This window comes from Dreissena polymorpha, chromosome 5 (assembly GCF_020536995.1).
Source record: "Dreissena polymorpha isolate Duluth1 chromosome 5, UMN_Dpol_1.0, whole genome shotgun sequence".
NCBI lineage: Eukaryota > Metazoa > Mollusca > Bivalvia > Myida > Dreissenidae > Dreissena > Dreissena polymorpha.
This window is the reverse complement of record NC_068359.1, coordinates 124187724-124207522: the sequence shown is the minus strand read 5'-3', so window position 1 is coordinate 124207522 and position 19799 is coordinate 124187724. Positions and strand designations below refer to the sequence as shown.

Sequence of the window (19799 nt, the reverse complement as noted above, 5' to 3'; positions counted from 1 at the left end):
TCCAACAGAACAGTATCTGACCATGCAGGGCTTATCTAGCCTATATCAGATTTTATATGCACTACAACAGTTATGTTTCAAAGTGCTGTTGTCTCGATGTACAATGAAGAACTTGCATTACAATGTATAAAAAGTGCAGCCAAAATTGTTCTATATGATAGTCCTTTTTGTGATTGTTATTTTTTTATATTCTGCACAGCTAGTGTAAGCCAAAGTATAAGCCATACAGAAAAAGACCTGGAGGAGGCCCTTGCAAAGATTTTAAAGTACGCGCCTGACAGAAAAGGCGAAGTGGGCCGAAGGCTCAAAAAACCCTTACCTTAATGTGTTATCTCATTTCATTCCATATTGGAACTGCTCAATAGCTGGTCAAGGACCACCAATCTTGCCATAGTGATGTGTCATTGCCCTTTTGTGTTTTACACTTGACCAGCATGTATAGTTAAAGGGATTGTAAACTACGAATGATGAAAAAAGAAAAGTTCTAAAATAATGTATTTTTGATTACAATTATTGGTTTATATTGATTAAAATATCACCACTGGTATATAACATTACTTGAAAAAACGTTTTTTTTATTTTTACTTTATTTTTGTATTTATTTATTTTTACTGGGTATGTATACCAGGTAACTACCAGTTAATTATAAATAACGCAAGTCGATTGATCATCAATGTCACGTGGTAAACACAGGAATGCAAATTGTGCATGCGTAGTGAATTTGATACATTTTATATATAAATTATCAATCTACTCGCGTTATTTATAGTGTGTATATCGTTATGTCACCTATTTTCGCGATGTACTTTCGATTTCACATCGCAAAATTTAATTACCGAATATACTGCAAATATGAACTTTTTCAAGTAATGTAATATACCAGTCGTGATATTTTAATCAACATAAACTAATAATTGTAAAAAAAATACGGTATTTTAGAACTTTTATTTTTTCGAAATTCCTGGTTTACAGTGCCTTTAATGTATGTACAATATAAATACTTAGTTTTAAATAAAAACTCTTGATATTTCATTTGTAATTCTATTTTGATATTTCATTGCCCCATGACATATCTCAGATTCTCCTTTAGAGCACTCTTTTAAACATTTACAATTAACGTTGCCTCTTGGTAATTGTACCTGTTTGAATTTTTTACAAACACCATTTTGGGAGCATCCACTTAATTGTCTATCACAACCTATGTTTGTCTTAAGTTTGCATTTTGATTATGTTCAGATATGTAAATGTGTCGTGTTATGAGAAAACTGGGCATAATGCTTGTGTGTTGTCATCCCAGATTAGCCAGTGCAGTCCGCACAGGCTAATCAGGAACGACAATTTCTGCTTTTATGGAATTTTTCGTTGATGTCTCTTTTTAGCGAAAATCCAGTTTAAGCGGAAAGTGTCGTCCCGGATTAGCCTGTGCGGACTGCACAGGCTAATCTGGGATGACACTTTATGCACAAGCATTTTTCCCAGTTTTCTCAGAACACGACACAAATTATACATAATTTGTTAAAGACACCCAATGTCTCTTTTGATAGTTCAATGCACAATATTAGTATTATCAAACGTTCATGTGTATTCAGCCTCTATGACAAGTTAGAAAAGCATTTTAATCATAATCACATGCCTGTGTGTATGACATTTGTGTCTCTTTAACATGCTGTCTTGATGTATTTCGAGAAACATATTCATCCAATGCTTTGTAAATTTGTTTTCCGTTAGAAATTACGACAGAGAAACTGATATAGCCATATTTGTTTATTTGTATTTTGTCTCTATTGATATATATTGTAAAATGCTATTAGTTCTTGTATACTGCGTCCCTACTGACATTTATGAGACAAACGATTGTAATATGTAACTATCATATGAGTGTGCATATATGCATTGCGTCTCTTCAGTAATATTGACTTTGTGTAATATAGTGGCCCATGCTTTTTTGTATCATGTCTCTCACACTGTAATATAATGATATGATTTCTCGTACACCAAGTCTCTACTGGTAATTTATTGATAAATATTTAACACAAATACTGACATATCATTGAATGTGTACTTTTGAAACGCATGTGTTTATTGACAGATCATGGTGTCTCTTTAAAAAAAACATTAGAATAACGAAATGTGTTCATGCATGTTGCGTATCTTTAGGGCAACTTTGAAACAAATCATTAAATTATCAACATAATTATGTTTTTGAAAGTTCCGATTTAAAAAAATAAATGTATAAAGATTCAGATATAATATGTGAGAAGCAAATCATTGTAATGTATAATACATTTCATTGTAATGTATAATATATTATGTGTTATTTCAGAGACGTAGATGTTACATGTATCTACGTCTCTGGTTATTTGTATATGACCGTTGTATATATTTTGTGTTGACATAAATTAAACGAACAGAGATATAGAGCCCACAAGATAAAAATGTATAAATAAATACACCTTCGCATATTTGTGTTTTGCCCGACCCAACCCCCATTTTGCCTCTGCTCGTATAATAAATCAGCATCTTTGTTATATTTAATTATTTAGCACAACTCATCCCTATAAATTTATTGGTTCTTGATTTATTTCAACACAACTTTTTCATTTTCATTGTATCATGTGACTTGCCTGTTTATGTACATATGTGCATGTTCACATGGGCCTATGGCCTACTGATTCTGAAATAAAATCTTTAATGTAACTCAAAACGTGATAATTCTGTGTCATGGCTTAATTGTTATTGATTATGTATTACAGTGCTGTATATTTAGATAGTCTTTTCAAAGAACTAGACAAGCTCTACTTGCCCTCGTCACGAAAAGACGTCGAAAAAACTTTCAAAAACCACACCGACAAAACTGTATAAAGACGTCACAAAAGACGTCTTTTTACGTCGCGAAAAGACGTCAAAAAAACTTCAAAAGTTTTTTTGACGTCTTTTTACGTCGCGAAAAGACGTCAAAAAAACTTCAAAAGTTTTTTTGACGTCTTTTCGTGGCTTGAAAAAGACGTCTTTATTATGTCTTTTCTTGGTTGTTTTTGAAAGGTTTTTGACGTCTTTTCGTAACGCGAAAAAGACGTCTTTTTGCGACGTTTTTATTATATAAAAAACAATGTGATAAAGACGTGCAAAAAGACGTCTTTTTAGTGTCACGAAAAGACGTCAAAATACCTTTTAAAAAAACAACCAAAAAAAGACATAATAAAGACGTCGCAAAAGACGTCTTTTTCACGTCTCGAAAAGACGTCAAAAAACCTTTAAAAAAACAAACAAAAAAAGACACAATAAAGGCGTTGCAAAAGACATCTTGTTCACGATGCGGAAAGACGTCAAAAAAACATTCAAAATAAGACGTGACAAAGACGTCGCAAAAAGACGTCTTTTTAGCGTCACGAAAAGACGTCAAAAAAACTTTCAAAAACAACCCAAAAAACACATAATAAAGACGTCGCAAAAGACGTCTTTTTCACGTCTCGAAAAGACGTCAAAAAAGCTTTAAAAACAACCAAAAAAAGACACAATAAAGACGTCGCAAAAGACGTCTTTTTCATGATACGGAAAGACGTCAAAAAAACTTTCAAAAACAACCCAAAAAACACATAATAAAGACGTCGCAAAAGACGTCTTTTTCACGTCTCGAAAAGACGTCAAAAAAGCTTTAAAAACAACCAAAAAAAGACACAATAAAGACGTCGCAAAAGACGTCTTTTTCATGATACGGAAAGACGTAAAAAAAACTTTCAAAATAAGACGTCATAAAGACCTCGCAACGTCTTAACAACCTGATAAATGATGATCTGAAAGCTGATAAACTGATGATGAAAGCTATTCTGTCGTTTGGCATATTTCTCTCAATACATCTGTACGCTCGATATTTCGCGTAACCACTCGTAAAATTGTAGCAGAAGCAAGATTTAATCAAAATTCTTATGAAAACGTAAAAACTTTTTTTTCGAAAACTGACGATAGGTAGTACGTTTTTAAATAGCAAAGCATTCTACACGTACACGCCTATGCACTTTCCCTACCAAGGTCGGGACAGTACCAACATATTTAGCATCGCTTCAGGCTCGTTGGATTCCACTACCCTGGTCCTTGACAGGTACCAATTTCAGGGTGCATAATCAACGGGGTTTTCATAGGTTTACACACGTGCTGGACAGAGTGTAACCACATCGTTAAGAACTTTATTTTTGCAAATATCTCAAGTTATTGAAATACGTTTGCAACAAGGGCTGTTTGTAAAACATGCATGCCCCCCATACGGGCTGTCCGTTGTAGTGGCAGCCATTGTGTGAATACGTTTTTTGTCACTGTGACCTTGACCTTTGACCTAGTGACCTGAAATTCAATAGGGGTCATCTGCGAGTCACAATCAATGTACCTATGAAGTGTCATGATCCTAGGCAAAAGCGTTCTTGAGTATTCATCCAAAATCATTTTACTATTTCGGGTCACCGTGACCTTGACCTTTGACCTTGTGACCTCAAAATCAATAGGGTCATCTGCGAGTCATGATCAATCTACCTATGAAGTTTCATGATCCTAGGCATATGCGTTCTTGAGTTATCATCCGAAAAACATTTTACTATTTCGGGTCACCGTGACCTTGACCTTTGACCTAGTGACCTCAAAATCAATAGGGGTCATCTGCGAGTCATTTTCAATCTACCAATTAAGTTTCATGATCCTAGGCGTATGTGTTCTTGAGTTATCATCCGGAAGCCATTTTACTATTTCAGGTCACCGTGACCTTGACCTTTGACCTAGTAACCTCACAATCACTAGGGGTCATCTGCGAGTCATGATCAATCTACCCATTAAGTTTCATGATCCTAGGCGTATGCGTTCTTGAGTTATCATCCGGAAACCATTTTACTATTTCGGGTCACCTTGACCTTTGACCTAGTGACCTCAAAATCTATAGGGGTCATCTGCAAGTCATGATCAATGTACCTATGAAGTTTCATGATCCTAGCCCCAAGCGTTCTTGAGTTATCATCCGGAAACCACCTGGTGGACGGACTGGTGGACGGTCGACCGACAGACCGACCGACCGACATGTGCAAAGCAATATACCCCCTCTTCTTTGAAGGGGGGCATAAAAATCTATACAGCATAAAAGACAGTTTTTCTTGCAGTTTGTGCCGATATGTTAAGGTATAAGAATAAATCCATAAATACGTCTAAAATCGGTAACCAAATTTCACGTTGCGTTAAACATTTTCGCGTACAATAAATGCAGTAAAAATGAAATTTTTGAACAAGAACACATGCTTATTACATAAAGTCATTCTTATGTATTTCACATTGTCATAAGCAGCATAAAAATCTTTATTTTATGCGCAAGTTGAAATTCTTAAGAAAACTTGTAAAAAGTTTTTGGGAATAAAGCATCACTTACCGTCCAATAAATCCAATGACGTTAAAAGGTGGAACACCACCAAACGTCATGTGATTCTGCGCCCTGAATATGTTTAGCAACAGCTCAAGCAGGGCAACAAACAACTGCAGTCGAGCGTTGGCACCCATGAGCAGTGCTCTTGTTTGATAAATTACATTTTTTCTACTTTTATCTGTACAGATGTCAACTTAAGAAGAAATAATGAACACGGACCAAATGTTGCCCCATGACAAGTCTGCAAGGGGCAGAGTTTTGTTTGCACGTAGTCTTGAGAAATATACCAAATGGTGAGACAAGGCAGTTTAAGTCTGTCGCTATAGCAGATGACAAGAGAGCTTTGAAAGTTGCGTCATATGACCCAACCAAATTTGACAAACGAGTTGAAGGGAAAACTGTGATGTTTAGGAATTGTATCCGAAGGGATTGGTGTATTATTCTCGCCCGAACATCTAGACTGTTTTCAACACAAGCAATTGAAGTCCCTGACAGCAGGGTGCAAGAGGGTAAGGCTCTTGTGAATCCACCCGCGGCTCCTGTGGTTTCATTGAGAGAAGCACTAAGATCACCTTCGAAAACCAAAACGTCTCTAAGTGGAAAAGTCATACAGGGATTAATATTACTACTTTTCATTGGCTTAAAATGTTATTTTCTCAGTTGTAAATCTAGTTTAATTATACTTCCTAATAATACCTTTGGAATTTATTGCAAAACGTGTCTAATTATTGTGATGGCGCTCATTTGATTTATGTCCCTAAAATTTGTTCCATAATAAATTACATAGTAGCTTACTGTATAAATTGAACAGGAATACTACCATTTGCACAAACTTGTTAAACCTGGTCAAATTTCGTAAAGAAATAGTCATCTGCCATATTTTGTATGGTGATTTTATGCATTTGTGACTGACACATTTACCCTATACAGCTGATAATGACTAATCTTAACCCATTTCCACACCATTTTTTTTAACTTTGTGCAAAGTATAATATTCTTTTTCAATTGATACAGTTAAAATTCCACTATATAATTCATTTTGGAAGCATTATGGTGATTCAAGTTATTCCTTTGTTTAATTACATGTATTACATGCATGTAGGAATATATTCTGACACCATTGTAATACACTGGACAAGCTCAAACAATAGTTGCTTTCACTATTTTTTTAAAATAATTATTGTAGAAAACCTTGTTATGCCCCAACTCTGAACGGGGTGTGTTGTCCCTTAGCTTGATTGTTAGTTGTATGTAACCTGACCGGTTTTTAGAACGCTATAATTTTTACAAGAAATCGTTTGGTCACGTTTTTCTTAAATTAAAAAAACCCTTTGCAATCTTCATTGTCCAGGTAAACAAATAGAAAGAGCATATTTTAATACATTTTTATGTATTTGATTATTATACAAACTATTTTATTAGACTGTTCAGCGATTTTCTTACTATTTTGCTGATAAGATTTTTGTTCGTTCGTACACTTACGATTCGTTCCATTTTTGTGTTTCGGATTATCATTTGTTCAGTGTAAACTCTCCGCTTGAATCTTATGTAACTCATCATATGTGTAATACATGATAGATCCAGTTCCTTTTTTATTTACCAATGTTTTGTATCATTTTACAGCCATCTACAACGCCATGCATACCTCGATATCTAGTCAAATCTAATTGGTCTCACCGTTGTGTAAGTTAAATGTAGTTATTGCAACATTGATGTGATATGCTGTTATTTGGTTGTAATTATTTGAATAATTCAACTAAATCCATCTTTCCTTAAACGTTCAGTACTGCCTTTTATTGTTTTGAATTCTAAATGCTCATAGTGATGGACAGTAAAATCTTATGTACCTCTATTCAATACTTGTATAATAATAAAGACCTAAGATTACATTTTTAATAGTTGTGTAACGCTGTTATTTTACGGATTATTTTGTCAAGCATTTTGTAAGTTTTTTGTATTGTGTTATTTCAGTTTTACGGGTTTGATCCGTTATCTTGCTGTCAAATGAAATCCGGCTGAATTATCCGTTGTCTTCCGTTCAATTAAAATCCGGCCGAATAATTGGGGCAGTAAAACAAAAACAACGAGACTACTGACTAAACAATCGTCATGAGCGTCGCATCTGAAAGAATCAGATTGGACCCGGATCTGATGGCACCCGTTCGGACTACACTTAGTGTGGGAGGGGTTCCACACGGGAATCTACACTTCAAACAAGGGCCACCTAGCCAGCTGTCCAGACGTCCATCATCGGAAGGAAGTAATGTTGAAGAAGCTAAGGTGAATTTAGAGTTTGTCAGAAAAGAAGCAGAATTAAGAGAACTTGAATTAGAACTTCAGAACCAACGTGCAAAGTTAAAAATTAAAAAGAGACATTCTCACTGCGGAAAAAGAGTTAAAAATTCAAGAAGTGTTGGAGAATTCAGACAATTTTGAAGATCGTGATATTCAGTTAGAAGAAAAACGTAACTGTACAGAGACATTTGTGAGGCAATTAGTGCCTTATTCTACATGTAAGCAAGAGAAGCTGAAAGAAACATTGCAATTTTCAAATTTCCTTCTAAAGAAAGAACTTTTATCCACACGATTTGTGAAATTCAATGATAAGCCTGAGAACTATCTTCACTGGAAAAACAATTCATGTCATTAGTTGAAGAACTTGAACTGTCACAAAGCCAACAGTTGGACTTGTTGGTAAAATATTTAGGTGACAAGTCGTCACCCCAGGCCATATCTATCCGAAACTCTTGCCAAAACGCAGAAAGAGCGCTGAACCAACTATGGAAACGGTTAAACGACAGATTTGGCAGATCTGAAATGATTCTTGATTCGTTGAACAGACGATTGTTCTCAACCGAAAGGATTACAGGCAACCAGGGTTATTCAAAGCTTTATGACTTGTTGGACTGGGTTAATTATTTGATGACACGTCCCGAGTTTGTTACATTGCTAGGGCACTTCAACACTCCAATGGGCTTAAATCCAGTGATACAGAAATTGCCAGTCACTATTCAGTCAAAATGGATCAACAAGGCAGCGAATTACAAAGAGACTAACTGCGTTGCATATCCGCCATTCACAGTGTTTACAGAGTTCCTTGAAAGTATGGCAGGAAGGTTCAATGATCCAGCATTAGCGATCAGTGACAAACAAAGCCAGAGGTTTGACGCCAAAAGCGTTCCATCCAGCACAAGGACGCAACATCACCTCATAACAAGGAAAACTGATGTTGAAACACCTTGAGTTCAAGTGCCTATCCCATCAGTGCACGAATGCGCCATCCATGGCAAGGGGCATCCATTGAATGCATGCAGGGCCTTCCGTCAAAAACCATTTGAAGAACACAAGCAAATTCTACGGGAGAAAAAGATTTGTTTCAGATGTTGCAATTCAAACAGTCACATGGCAAAGGAATGCAAGGCCATTGTTACGTGTCGAGTATGCGACAAAGGTCATCCAACTGCTCTTCATGTTCATAGTGACACAACAACGAGAAGCCACGGCGGGGGCAAGAAGGCAAAATTGTTTCGAAATGTACTTCTGTGTGCGGCGAAAAGGTTGGTGGAAGGTCATGTTCCAAAATAGTTTTGGTGAAAGTATTCAAGCCCGAAGAACCAGACAGATACATTTATACATACGCCGTACATGATGATCAAAGCAACCTATCCCTTGCAAGCTCGGAACTTTTAGATGAGCTTAGAATTGCAGATGCCAGACAGCGATACACACTTTCATCTTGCGCAGGAAAGACAAGTATCTTATCCAGAAGTGTTTCGAATCTCATGGTCTGTGCAATTGATGACTCTTGTCAGTTAGGAGTCAAAAACTTAGTTGGATGTGAAATTCCTAGTGACATATCTGAAATACCCACACCGGAAGTTGCTGCATTGTTTTCCCACCTGAAGCCAATCAAGGACAAGTTCCCTGAACTCATGGAGAATCCGCACATAGGGCTACTGATTGGCAGAGATATCCCAGAAGCACATCATGTTCTGGAACAAGTGCTAGGTGATCAGAAGCATTTGCCATTTGCACAGAAACTACCGCTTGGTTGGGTTTTTATTGGCGAAGTGTGTTTGGGCCAGTTGCATATGAGCGAGACTTGTGAGAACATAAGAACATTCAAGACTCAAGTGTTGAACGCAGACAGAACAACTTTGTTGTGCCCTTGCCAGAATGCTTTGAAAGTAAGTGAGAAAATCAACACAAGCGATGATATTTTCAAGGTCACTAAAGCTGATGATCAAGTTGGACTGTCCCAAAATGACCAGAAGTTCCTTCAAATCATGGACAATACAATAGACATGAGAGATGGTCATTGGACAGCTCCGTTGCCACTAAAGAATCCCAGAGAAAAGCTCCCAAATAACAAGCTAAGTGTTTATAAGAGAGCTACCAGACTACGGGCTTCACTACAGAAAAATCCAGTGAAACAAGAGAAAATGCACAAGTTCATGCAACAGATACTAGATTCTGGCGCAGCAGAAGAGGCCCCACCACTGAATGAAGACACAGAATGCTGGTATCTACCTTTCTTTTGGGTATATCACCCGCGCAAGCCAAACAAGGTCCGAGGAGTGTTTGATTCATCTGCAGTATTTGATGGAAATTCACTGAACAACATTCTCTTGACTGGACCAAACTGCACGAATAGTCTGCTTGTTGTACTTCTGCGTTTCAGACGTAATGCTGTTGCTGTCATGTGCGACGTGCAGCAGATGTTCTATTGCTTCAAGGTCAACAAGGAACACCCTGATTTGCTTCGTTTCTTTTGGCTCAAAGACAACAATCCAAAGAAAGAGCTTATAGAATACCGAATGACGGTTCATGTCTTTGGGAACAGCCCTTCGCCAGCTGTAGCCATCTACTGCCTGAGAAAAGCTGTCGAGACTGCAGATGAAGATGTGAGAACCTTTGTAAACAGGGACTTCTATGTAGACGATGCCTTGACATCACATTTAAAGGAAGAAGAAGCCATTGACTTGATTAAAAGAACGCAAGAAACCTTGAGTAGAAGCAGTATTAGACTGTATAAGATAGCCTCTAATTCTAGAGTCGTGATAAGCAGTTTCCCAGTAGAAGACCTCGCAATTGACATGACATCCTTTGACATCTCTACAGATGAAATGCCCAATCAGGCTAGTCTAGGTTTGAAATGGAATACCAATGCCGATACATTTGAGTTCAAGATCAACATTGCTGAAAGACCATTCACAAGACGAGGAGTAGTTGCCACAGTCAACAGCATTTTTGACCCGCTAGGATTTCTTGCGCCTGTGACAATAGAAGGAAAAATCTTGGTATGGGAAATCATGAATGAGGCCACATCATCAGATTGGGATGAGCCGTTGCCAAGACACTTAGAAGGAAAATGGGAACAATGGAAAAACTCATTAACCTCATTGAATGACATAGCCATTCCACGTATGTACACCATGACCAATTTTACCGCAGTGGATGCACTACACATTTATTCAGATGCGTCTGAAAAGGCAATATCGGCTGTCTGTTTTGTGATGACTGCAATTAAAACAGGGTTTGTGCTCGGAAAATCAAGGTTGGCACCTGCAAACACAACCATTCCACGCTTAGAGTTGTGTGCAGCAGTCTTGGCCACTGAGGTAGCAGAAATTATCTCGGTGCATCTTGAATATCCCATGGAGAGATTCATTTTTCATTCTGACAGCAGAGTTGTTCTCGGGTATTGGAACAATCAGTCTAGAAGATTTTACACATACGTAGCCAACAGAGTACAAATCATCTTGAAACGCACTAATATCCACCAGTGGAACTATGTACATACATCAAACAACCCACCAGATCTCGCAACACGTTGTGCGACACCTGCCAAGAAATTGGATGCAAGTATGTGGATTAGAGGACCGAAGACACTTCCGAATGAAACACGTTCTCCCGACACATTCACCTAGGAAGATGAAGACAAGGATAGCGAAATTCGACCTCTTGTGAAGGTTTCAAAAACAGACATTAATCGTGACATAACTGAAACATTTGAGAAATTCTCTAGTTGGAAGTCTTTGATCAGTGCCTTTTCACTCTTGAGAAGATGGGTGCAATCATTTTGTTCAAAACAGAAGCTGAGTCAAGATACTGTTGAATCCCGTAAGGAGACAGAGTTGTTTGTCTTGAATGCAATTCAAAAATCCTATTACCCTTCAGAGGTAAAGTCGCTGACAGACAAGAAGAGAGTTGGCGTCAAAAGCCCAATAGCTTTGTTGAACCCATTTTTGGATAAAAATGGGACGCTACGAGTGGGTGGACGTATACACAAGGCTCCCTTCGATACAGATTTCAAGCATTCAATACTTGTACCTCGAAAATCACACATTGCTGGTCTGCTTGTAAATCATTTTCATGTTTTAGTTCACCATCAGGGTAGACTTTATACAGAGGTAGCCATAAGAAATCATGGCTATTGGATAGTCGGGGTGAAACGTTTAGTATCCAGCATCATATACCAGTGCGTTACTTGCCGGCACTTGCGTGGCAACTTTGTGAATCAACAGATGGCCAACCTTCCTGAAGATAGACTTACCCCAGGATCTCCATTCACATGCGTTGGTGTGGATACCTTCGGACCATGGCCAGTTGTTACACGGCGTACCAGAGGAGGGGTTGCAGAGAGCAAACGATGGGCCATCATATTTGTTTGCTTAGTCACCAGAGCATCTCATATAGAAGTGATCGAGGACATGAGTAGCTCAGCCTTTATAAACGCTCTACGACGATTCATCTCTGTACGGGGACCTGTGAAAGACTTTCGATCTGATCGCGGAACCAATTTTGTTGGTGCTTTAAAGGACATTAAAGCTGATGCAATCTGTGTTGAAGACCCACCTGTAAAAGCATTTCTAAAGGATAAGGAAGTCGCCTGGATCTTGAACACCCCACGCGCTTCGCACAAGGGAGGATGTTGGGAGCGTATTATTGGACTAACTCGAAATATTCTTAATGCAATCATTATCATTTGTTCAGTGTAAACTCTCCGCTTGAATCTTATGTAACTCATCATATGTGTAATACATGATAGATCCAGTTCCTTTTTTATTTACCAATGTTTTGTATCATTTTACAGCCATCTACAACGCCATGCATACCTCGATATCTAGTCAAATCTAATTGGTCTCACCGTTGTGTAAGTTAAATGTAGTTATTGCAACATTGATGTGATATGCTGTTATTTGGTTGTAATTATTTGAATAATTCAACTAAATCCATCTTTCCTTAAACGTTCAGTACTGCCTTTTATTGTTTTGAATTCTAAATGCTCATAGTGATGGACAGTAAAATCTTGTGTACATCTATTCAATACTTGTATAATGCTAAAGGCCTAAGATTTCATTTTTAATAGTTGTGTAAAGCTGTTATTTTACGGATTATTTTGTCATGCATTTTGTAAGTTTTTTGTATTGTGTAATTTCAGTTTTACGGGTTTGATCCGTTATCTTGCTGTCAAATTAAATCCGGCTGAATTATCCGTTGTCTTCTGTTCAATTAAAATTCGGCCGAATAATTGGGTGTATTTAGATTTGCCCTTGTCTGTGGGTCCGTCTGTCCAAAATTGCTGCGTCGTGTGTAGCTCCAAAATGCTTGAGCTAGAGTCATGAAACTGAACAGGAATTTTGGTCAGCATGTTACATTTTCTTCAAGTCATGCACACCATTACTGACAGCTGTTGTGATTTTGCCTTTAACACTATATTTATGTAATCATGTTATACAGGATGAAGAAGAGCACGAGGTCAGGGAAGAAAATCAAACACACCAACAAAGATAAGATCTATTCACATACAGGATGAAACAGTGGACAAAGTAGAAGTGGCTTTGTGGAGGAATATTAACAAAGATTTCAGAACTGGGGATCACGTCAAAGTCACTGATTTGATGATCAACAATTACAAAACTGAAACCAGCTAAAATCAAAGTTACACATCTGAAGAAACAGACAGTAAACATTAGTTTTATTCGTTTGAGTGCATACTTAATAATTTTTATTTGAAAAAACAACAAGAGATGTGTTCGTCAAAAACACAATGCCCCCTATAGCGCCACTTTGAAATAAAATTTCAATATATAATTTGGCAGGTAAAAAATTATCTCCCTTTTATAGCTTATTTCTTCCCTTGGATTGTATTTTTTGACCTTGAAGGATGACCTTGACCTTAAAATTTGTTTATATTATATCCTTTAAAAAAAAAATTACTTCCCTTGTAAAATTGATCTGTATCTGCCAAATGATATAAAATAGAAATTATCTCCCTTTATAGCTTGTTACTTTCCTTGGATTTTGTTCTTTTAACATTTGATCTTGAAGGATGACCTTGACCTTTGATCTTGAAGGATGACCGCGACCTTTCACCACTCAAAATGTGCAGCTTCATGAGATACACATGCATGCTAAATATCAAGTTGCTATCTTCAATATTGCAAAAGTTATGGCCAATGTTAAAGATAGACAGACAGACAGACAGACGGACTGACAGTTCAACTGCTATATGCCACCCTACCGGGAGCATTAAAATAATTGCCTGTAATTTAAATACACTTCAACACCGATATCTCGAAGTCGTCGGGCCGGTTAAAAAAACTTCGGATTAATGATAATTCGAAATACACATTTGACAGAAGCCTTCTTTGATTCTCTAAAAATAAAACGCTATGGACTTCGCATGGTTCGGTTACACGCTACTATTAATAATTGTTTTACTTAAAAACGTAACTAGTCAGATAGCAATAGATTGCTACTAACGGAGAAATAAAACGATTATTTTTCTTCTTTTTTATTTTCCTCTAATTACAGAACATATAAAATATAATCAATAGCACAAAGTATCAGAACCTTGTTAGAGCCATGTTGAAAGTGTGTTTGCCGTAACACCAAATTATCTGCTATTTGCTACGCGCAGACGATAACGTGTAATTATCGGCTTTAGACAAAGGTGTGAACTTACGCTTAGTGTTTTGCAGTTTTGACTTCGGATTAAAGATTGATAATTAGGTGCGAATTTTATTGTTGGGACCGACAGAATCACTTCGAATTAACGATTTCTTCGGTTTAACAAAGTTCGGATTAACAATGAAATTTTACATTAAACAAAGAAGAACCAAAATCGGGACTCGAAAAATACTTCGAAATAATGGTGACTTTGGATTATCGGTGTTCGAAATAACAGTGTTGAAGTGTACTGATAATTTTCATAATTTATAATTATTGGAAAGACATTGCTTTTCATCTGAATTTCTGTCCATCTGGCTTTTTGTGTGTCTGTTAGCATTTGAAGGATTTCATGCAAATTGGGCCAAAAATGTGACTTCTAGATTGTTCACATGTTTTCACTATATACATATAGAGAAAAATACCCCGCCCACTGGCAGCCATGTTTTTTTACCGATCTGGACCACTTTCATAGTTGTCCGAGATATCAATAAAACCAATGTTTTGACCAACTTTCATGATGATTGGGCAAAAATTGTGACTTCTAGAGTGTTTACAAGGTTTCTCTATAGCCAAATAAGGAAAACTGTCCCCCCCCCTGGCAGCCATGTTATTCAACTGACAGGAACCATTTTCGAACTCAACTCTCATATCAAGGAAACAAATGTTCTGACAAAATTTCATACAAATTGGGCCAAAAATTTGACTTTTAGATTGTTCACATGTTTTCACTCAGTGTTTTTTTTCACCTATAGGGGAATGGTGGCAGGGCCCGTCCAAAGGGGAAAAACGCGTCGTTTTTTTAGGAAAAGGGGAAAATAAAAATTTACTCTTTTATATGTAATGATATTTATTATATGAATACACATGTATGCATGAATGTAATATTCACAGCTGAATGTCTTTGTCCTTTTTCTTAAATATATATCAATGATTTTTTCAACATTAGTTTCAGACAGTTCAGCCTTCATGCACAGTCTTAGTTTTCCTAGCCATTTTGAGTCTAATTGGGATTTTTTAAATCAATAAAATGGAAAATTTGAGCATTTTTTATCAATAAAATGGACTAAATTAGAATGTTTTTATCAACGAATATTGACACAATATAGATACATCAGGCCTCTCCCTGGCAATTTGGGAAAAAAATGCAATTCATGTTAAATTAACTGATTTGGGAAAAACTAACTTAATATAACTCTTTATAATAATTCAAAATCATATTATAGTTATATACTTTCTTAGTTGTTTATGAAATAAATTTGAGATATATCAGGGCTCAACATTAACCGAAAAAACAACTTGCCCTACCGGGCCAGTACTTCCAAAATCTACTTGCACTGAAAGTAAAGCAACTTGCAAAAACATATAATATCATATCAACTGTAAACCTCATATTGTTTAATAAACCAAAATGATACACCACAAAACCTTTTTTATTTTTGAACATTTAACAAAATGATTACAGCAGTTAAAGTCTTAATTAAATGCTCTTTGTTCTTTTTTGCACTTTTCCGGGCGGACAACTAGATGATAAAATAACTTGCCCAGAACCCTTTTTTTACTTGCCAGGGGGAAATAGGAAAACCATTAATGTTGTGCCCTGTATATTTATCATAAAACAGTTATTTAAAAATATTTTTTTTTTTTTTTTTTACTTTTGGAGTGGATTTTTTCTACAAAATGGGGGAAAATTATATACTATTTTTTGAGGGGAATGGGGCCGAATATCGGCCCCGAAATTGCCATAAAAAACCACTGTCACTATATACATATAGTGAAAAATGCCCCGCCCACTGGCGGCCATGTTTATTCACCGATCTGGACCATTTTCAAACTCGTCTGAGATATCAATAAAACCAATGTTTTGACCAACTTTCATGACTTCTAGAGTGTTTACAAGGTTTCTCTATAGCCAAATAAGGAAAACTGCCCCCCCCCCCCCCGGCAGCCATGTTTTTTAACTGACCGGAACCATTTTTGAACTCAACTCTCATATCAAGGAAACAAAAGTTCTGACCAAATTTTATGAAAATTGGGCCAAAAATTTGACTTCTAGAGTGTTCACATGTTTTCACTATATACATAAAGAGAAAAATGCCCCGCCCACTGGCGGCCATGTTTCTTCACCAATCTGGACCATTTTGGAATTCGTCCGTGATATCAATAAAACCAATGTTTTGACCAACTTTCATGATGATTGGGCAAAAATTGTGACTTCTAGAGTGTTTACAAGGTTTCTCTATAGCCAAATAAGGAAAACTGTCCCCCCCCCTGGCAGCCATGTTATTCAACGGACCGGAACCACGTTTGAACTCGACCAACATATCATTAAGGCAAACATTTTGACAAAGTTACATGAAGATTGGGCATTTAATGTGACTTCTACAGTGTTTTTCTTTTTTTGGCTTAGTGACCTAGTTTTTAACCCGGCACAACCCAGTTTCGAACTCGGCTGAGATTTTATTGGGGCAAAGCTTTTGACCAAGTTTCATGAAGATGGGACAAGAAATGTGGCCTCTAGAGTGTTTACGAGCAAATGTTCACGGACAGACGGACGGACAAAGACCGGTCAGAAAAGCTCACCTGAGCAATCAGGTGAGCTAACAAAATTTAAACAAGGGCTGTTTGTAAAACATGCATGCCCCCCTATATGGGCTATAAGTTGAAGTAGCAGCCATTGTGTGAATATGTTTTTTGTCACTGTGAATGGTGGTATTGGTGGTGGTGGTGGTTGGTGGTGGTGGTGGTAGAAGAAATAGTAGTAGTGGTAGTAGTAGTAGTAGTAGTAGTAGTAATAGAGTAGTAGTAGTAGTAGGTGGTGGTGGTGGTAGCAGAAGAAATAGTAGTAGTAGTAGTAGTAGTAGTAGTAGTAGTAGTAGTAGTAGTAGTAGTAGTAGTAGAAGTAGTAGTAGTAGTAGTAGTAGTAGTAGAGCAGTAGTAGAAGTAGTAGTAGTAGTAGTAGTAGTAGTAGTAGTAGTAGTAGTAGTAATAGTAGAGTAGTAGTAGTAGTAGTAGTAGTAGTAGTAGTAGCAGTAGAAGTAGTAGTAGTAGTAGTAGTAGTAGTAGTAGTAGTAGTAGTAGAAGTAGTAGTAGTAGTAGTAGTAGTAGTAGCAGCAGCAGCAGCAGCAGTAGCAACAGCAGTAGTAGCAGTAGTAGTAGTAATAGTAGGTGGTGGTGGTAGAAGAAATAGTAGTAGTAGTAGTAGTAGTAGTAGTAGTAGTAGTAGTAGTAGTAATAGTAGTAGTAGTAGTAGTAGTAGTTATAGAGTAGTAGTAGTAGTAGGTGGTGGTGGTGATAGCAGAAGAAATAGTAGTAGTAGTAGTAGTAGTAGTAGTAGAAGTAGTAGTAGAAGTAGTAGAGCAGTAGTAGAAGTAGTAGCAGTAGTAGTAGTAGTAGTAGTAGTAGTAGTAGTAGTAGTAGTAGTAGTCGTCGTCGTAGTAGTAGTAGTAGTAGTAGTAGAAGTAGTAGTAGTAGTATTAGTAGAGTAGTAGTAGTAGTAGTAGTAGTAGTAGCAGTAGAAGTAGTAGTAGTAGTAGTAGTAGTAGTAGTAGAAGTAGTAGTAGTAGTAGTAGTAGACGAAGTAGTAGTAGTAGTCGTAGCAGCAGCAGCAGCAACAGCAGCAGCAGTAGTAGTAGTAGTAGTAGTAGTAGTAGTAGTAGTAGTATGCATTACAAAAATGCAGTTAGCCTTACATTTGGTAAAATTTAAATATATTACAAGGGAGGCAAATCTGTAACAATATATTTAAACTTATTGCATTTGTTTCCCCTGCAGTGTTTTACCTCCCCTGTCCTGCTTATATTTATATTAATCAACAAAATTAAACATTAACACAATATTTAATATACAAAATATACAAAAAATCTCATATTCTGATAATATTTTTACTGATCCACTGTATTTTACTAAAAGGATGATGTTTCATTGGACTGATAATTATAGATTTAGGATTACACACCAGTTGCTTCAGTAATATTGTTCAGAGTGTGCCCTGTTGGCCGCGTATGCATTCTTAAATTATCATTCAAAAAACCATTTTACTATTTCGAGTCACCGTGACCTTGACCTTTGACCTAGTGACCTCAAAATCAATAGGGGTCATCTGCGAGTCATGATCAATGTACCTATGAAGTTTCATGATCCTAGGCCCAAGCGTTCTTGGGTTATCGTATGACAACCACCTGGTGGTTGGACCGACAGACCGACCGACAGACCGGCAAAGCAATATACCCCCTCTTCTTCAAAGGGGGGCATAAAAAAGTAGCCGGTACCAGGGCTCTAACCAGTGACCCCCGGAGTCCTGGAGTTAGTCTGAAGAAAAAACGCATTAGCCCTCTCGGCTATTCCGCCAGGTATACACAATTTAAGTATTTTATACCTTATATAAACAATATTCGTAGTTTCCTAAATTTAAACAACAACAACAGAACTCTTCAAATTATTCAGTCGTTTCGGGTTGCAACGCTTTATAATTTTTAGGTTTTCAAATCGTCAAAAGATAATATAATGGCTATATAAGACCATGATTTTATTGAAAATGTACCCCTTGATCTGTATTCACTTGTATAAGTTTGACTGTTTGAAATTCTAGCTATAAATATATAGTCTTTATCCTTAGATGTTTTTTACTAGTCAAAAGTATCACAATATTGCATTAATATAAACATGTCAATATGATGTCATGAGCTCTCGTTTATTAGATTCCATTCTGTTTTATTTGTTATATTTGCCAGTCCGGTTTTGTCTATATTGAAAACGTACCCTTTAACCTGTATTCACTTCTATGATTTTACTGTTTGAAATTTAAGTTATAAATAGAGGATATTTGTTGGATTCGGAAAATATATATTTTCTATGATAAACCTCTCGGAAAATATATATTTTCTATGATCATGAGTGAAATAAAAGCGATATTCCATCGAATCCAACAATTTTTCTTTTTATTTTATGCTTTTTTTTCACCGTTTATTTATTTTGTAAATGAGTTTAACTAGATAATTTCGCTGGATTTATGACGTCATTTCGTCGAAAAATTGACGTAATTTCACAGTCAAACAAAGAAAAATATCGTTATTTTTCACTGTTAATTTTCACTGTTTAAAATAGTGAAATACCAGTTTTATTTCACTGATATTTCTCTATACACCATCGTTAAGCATAAAATAAATATTTAGTCTTTGTCATAAAATGTTTTTCCTAGTCAAAAGTATCACAATATTGCATTAGTATGAACATGTCAATATGATGCCATGAGCTCTTTTTGCAAAATGTGCTCAAAACAAAGCGCTTCTACACAGCCCCCCTCCCCCCGGAGAAGTGCTCCCTCAAAGATTTTTCACTGGGCGGAGAACTGCCCCCTCGCTGCTTTTTATTTGGCGGAGAATTGCCCTCCTGCTGAAAAATAGCGGGCGGAGAAGAGCCCTCCTGTCAGAATTGATGACCTGAAGAA

The 19799-nt window shown here is 36.7% G+C and overlaps 1 protein-coding gene and 1 long non-coding RNA gene across 2 annotated transcripts in view; both read left to right on the top strand.

Moving 5' to 3' along the window:
• LOC127880815 (uncharacterized) overlaps nt 1–2712 on the top strand; it is a 45819-nt gene extending 43107 nt beyond the window's left edge. The window contains exon 4 of the long non-coding RNA XR_008049747.1: nt 200–2712. This is a non-coding gene — a long non-coding RNA (uncharacterized LOC127880815). The remainder of the gene's footprint in view (nt 1–199) is intronic.
• LOC127831607 (uncharacterized) overlaps nt 1–19799 on the top strand; it is a 233203-nt gene that overhangs the window by 85609 nt on the left and 127795 nt on the right. The gene's annotated exons all lie outside the window — the stretch shown is intronic.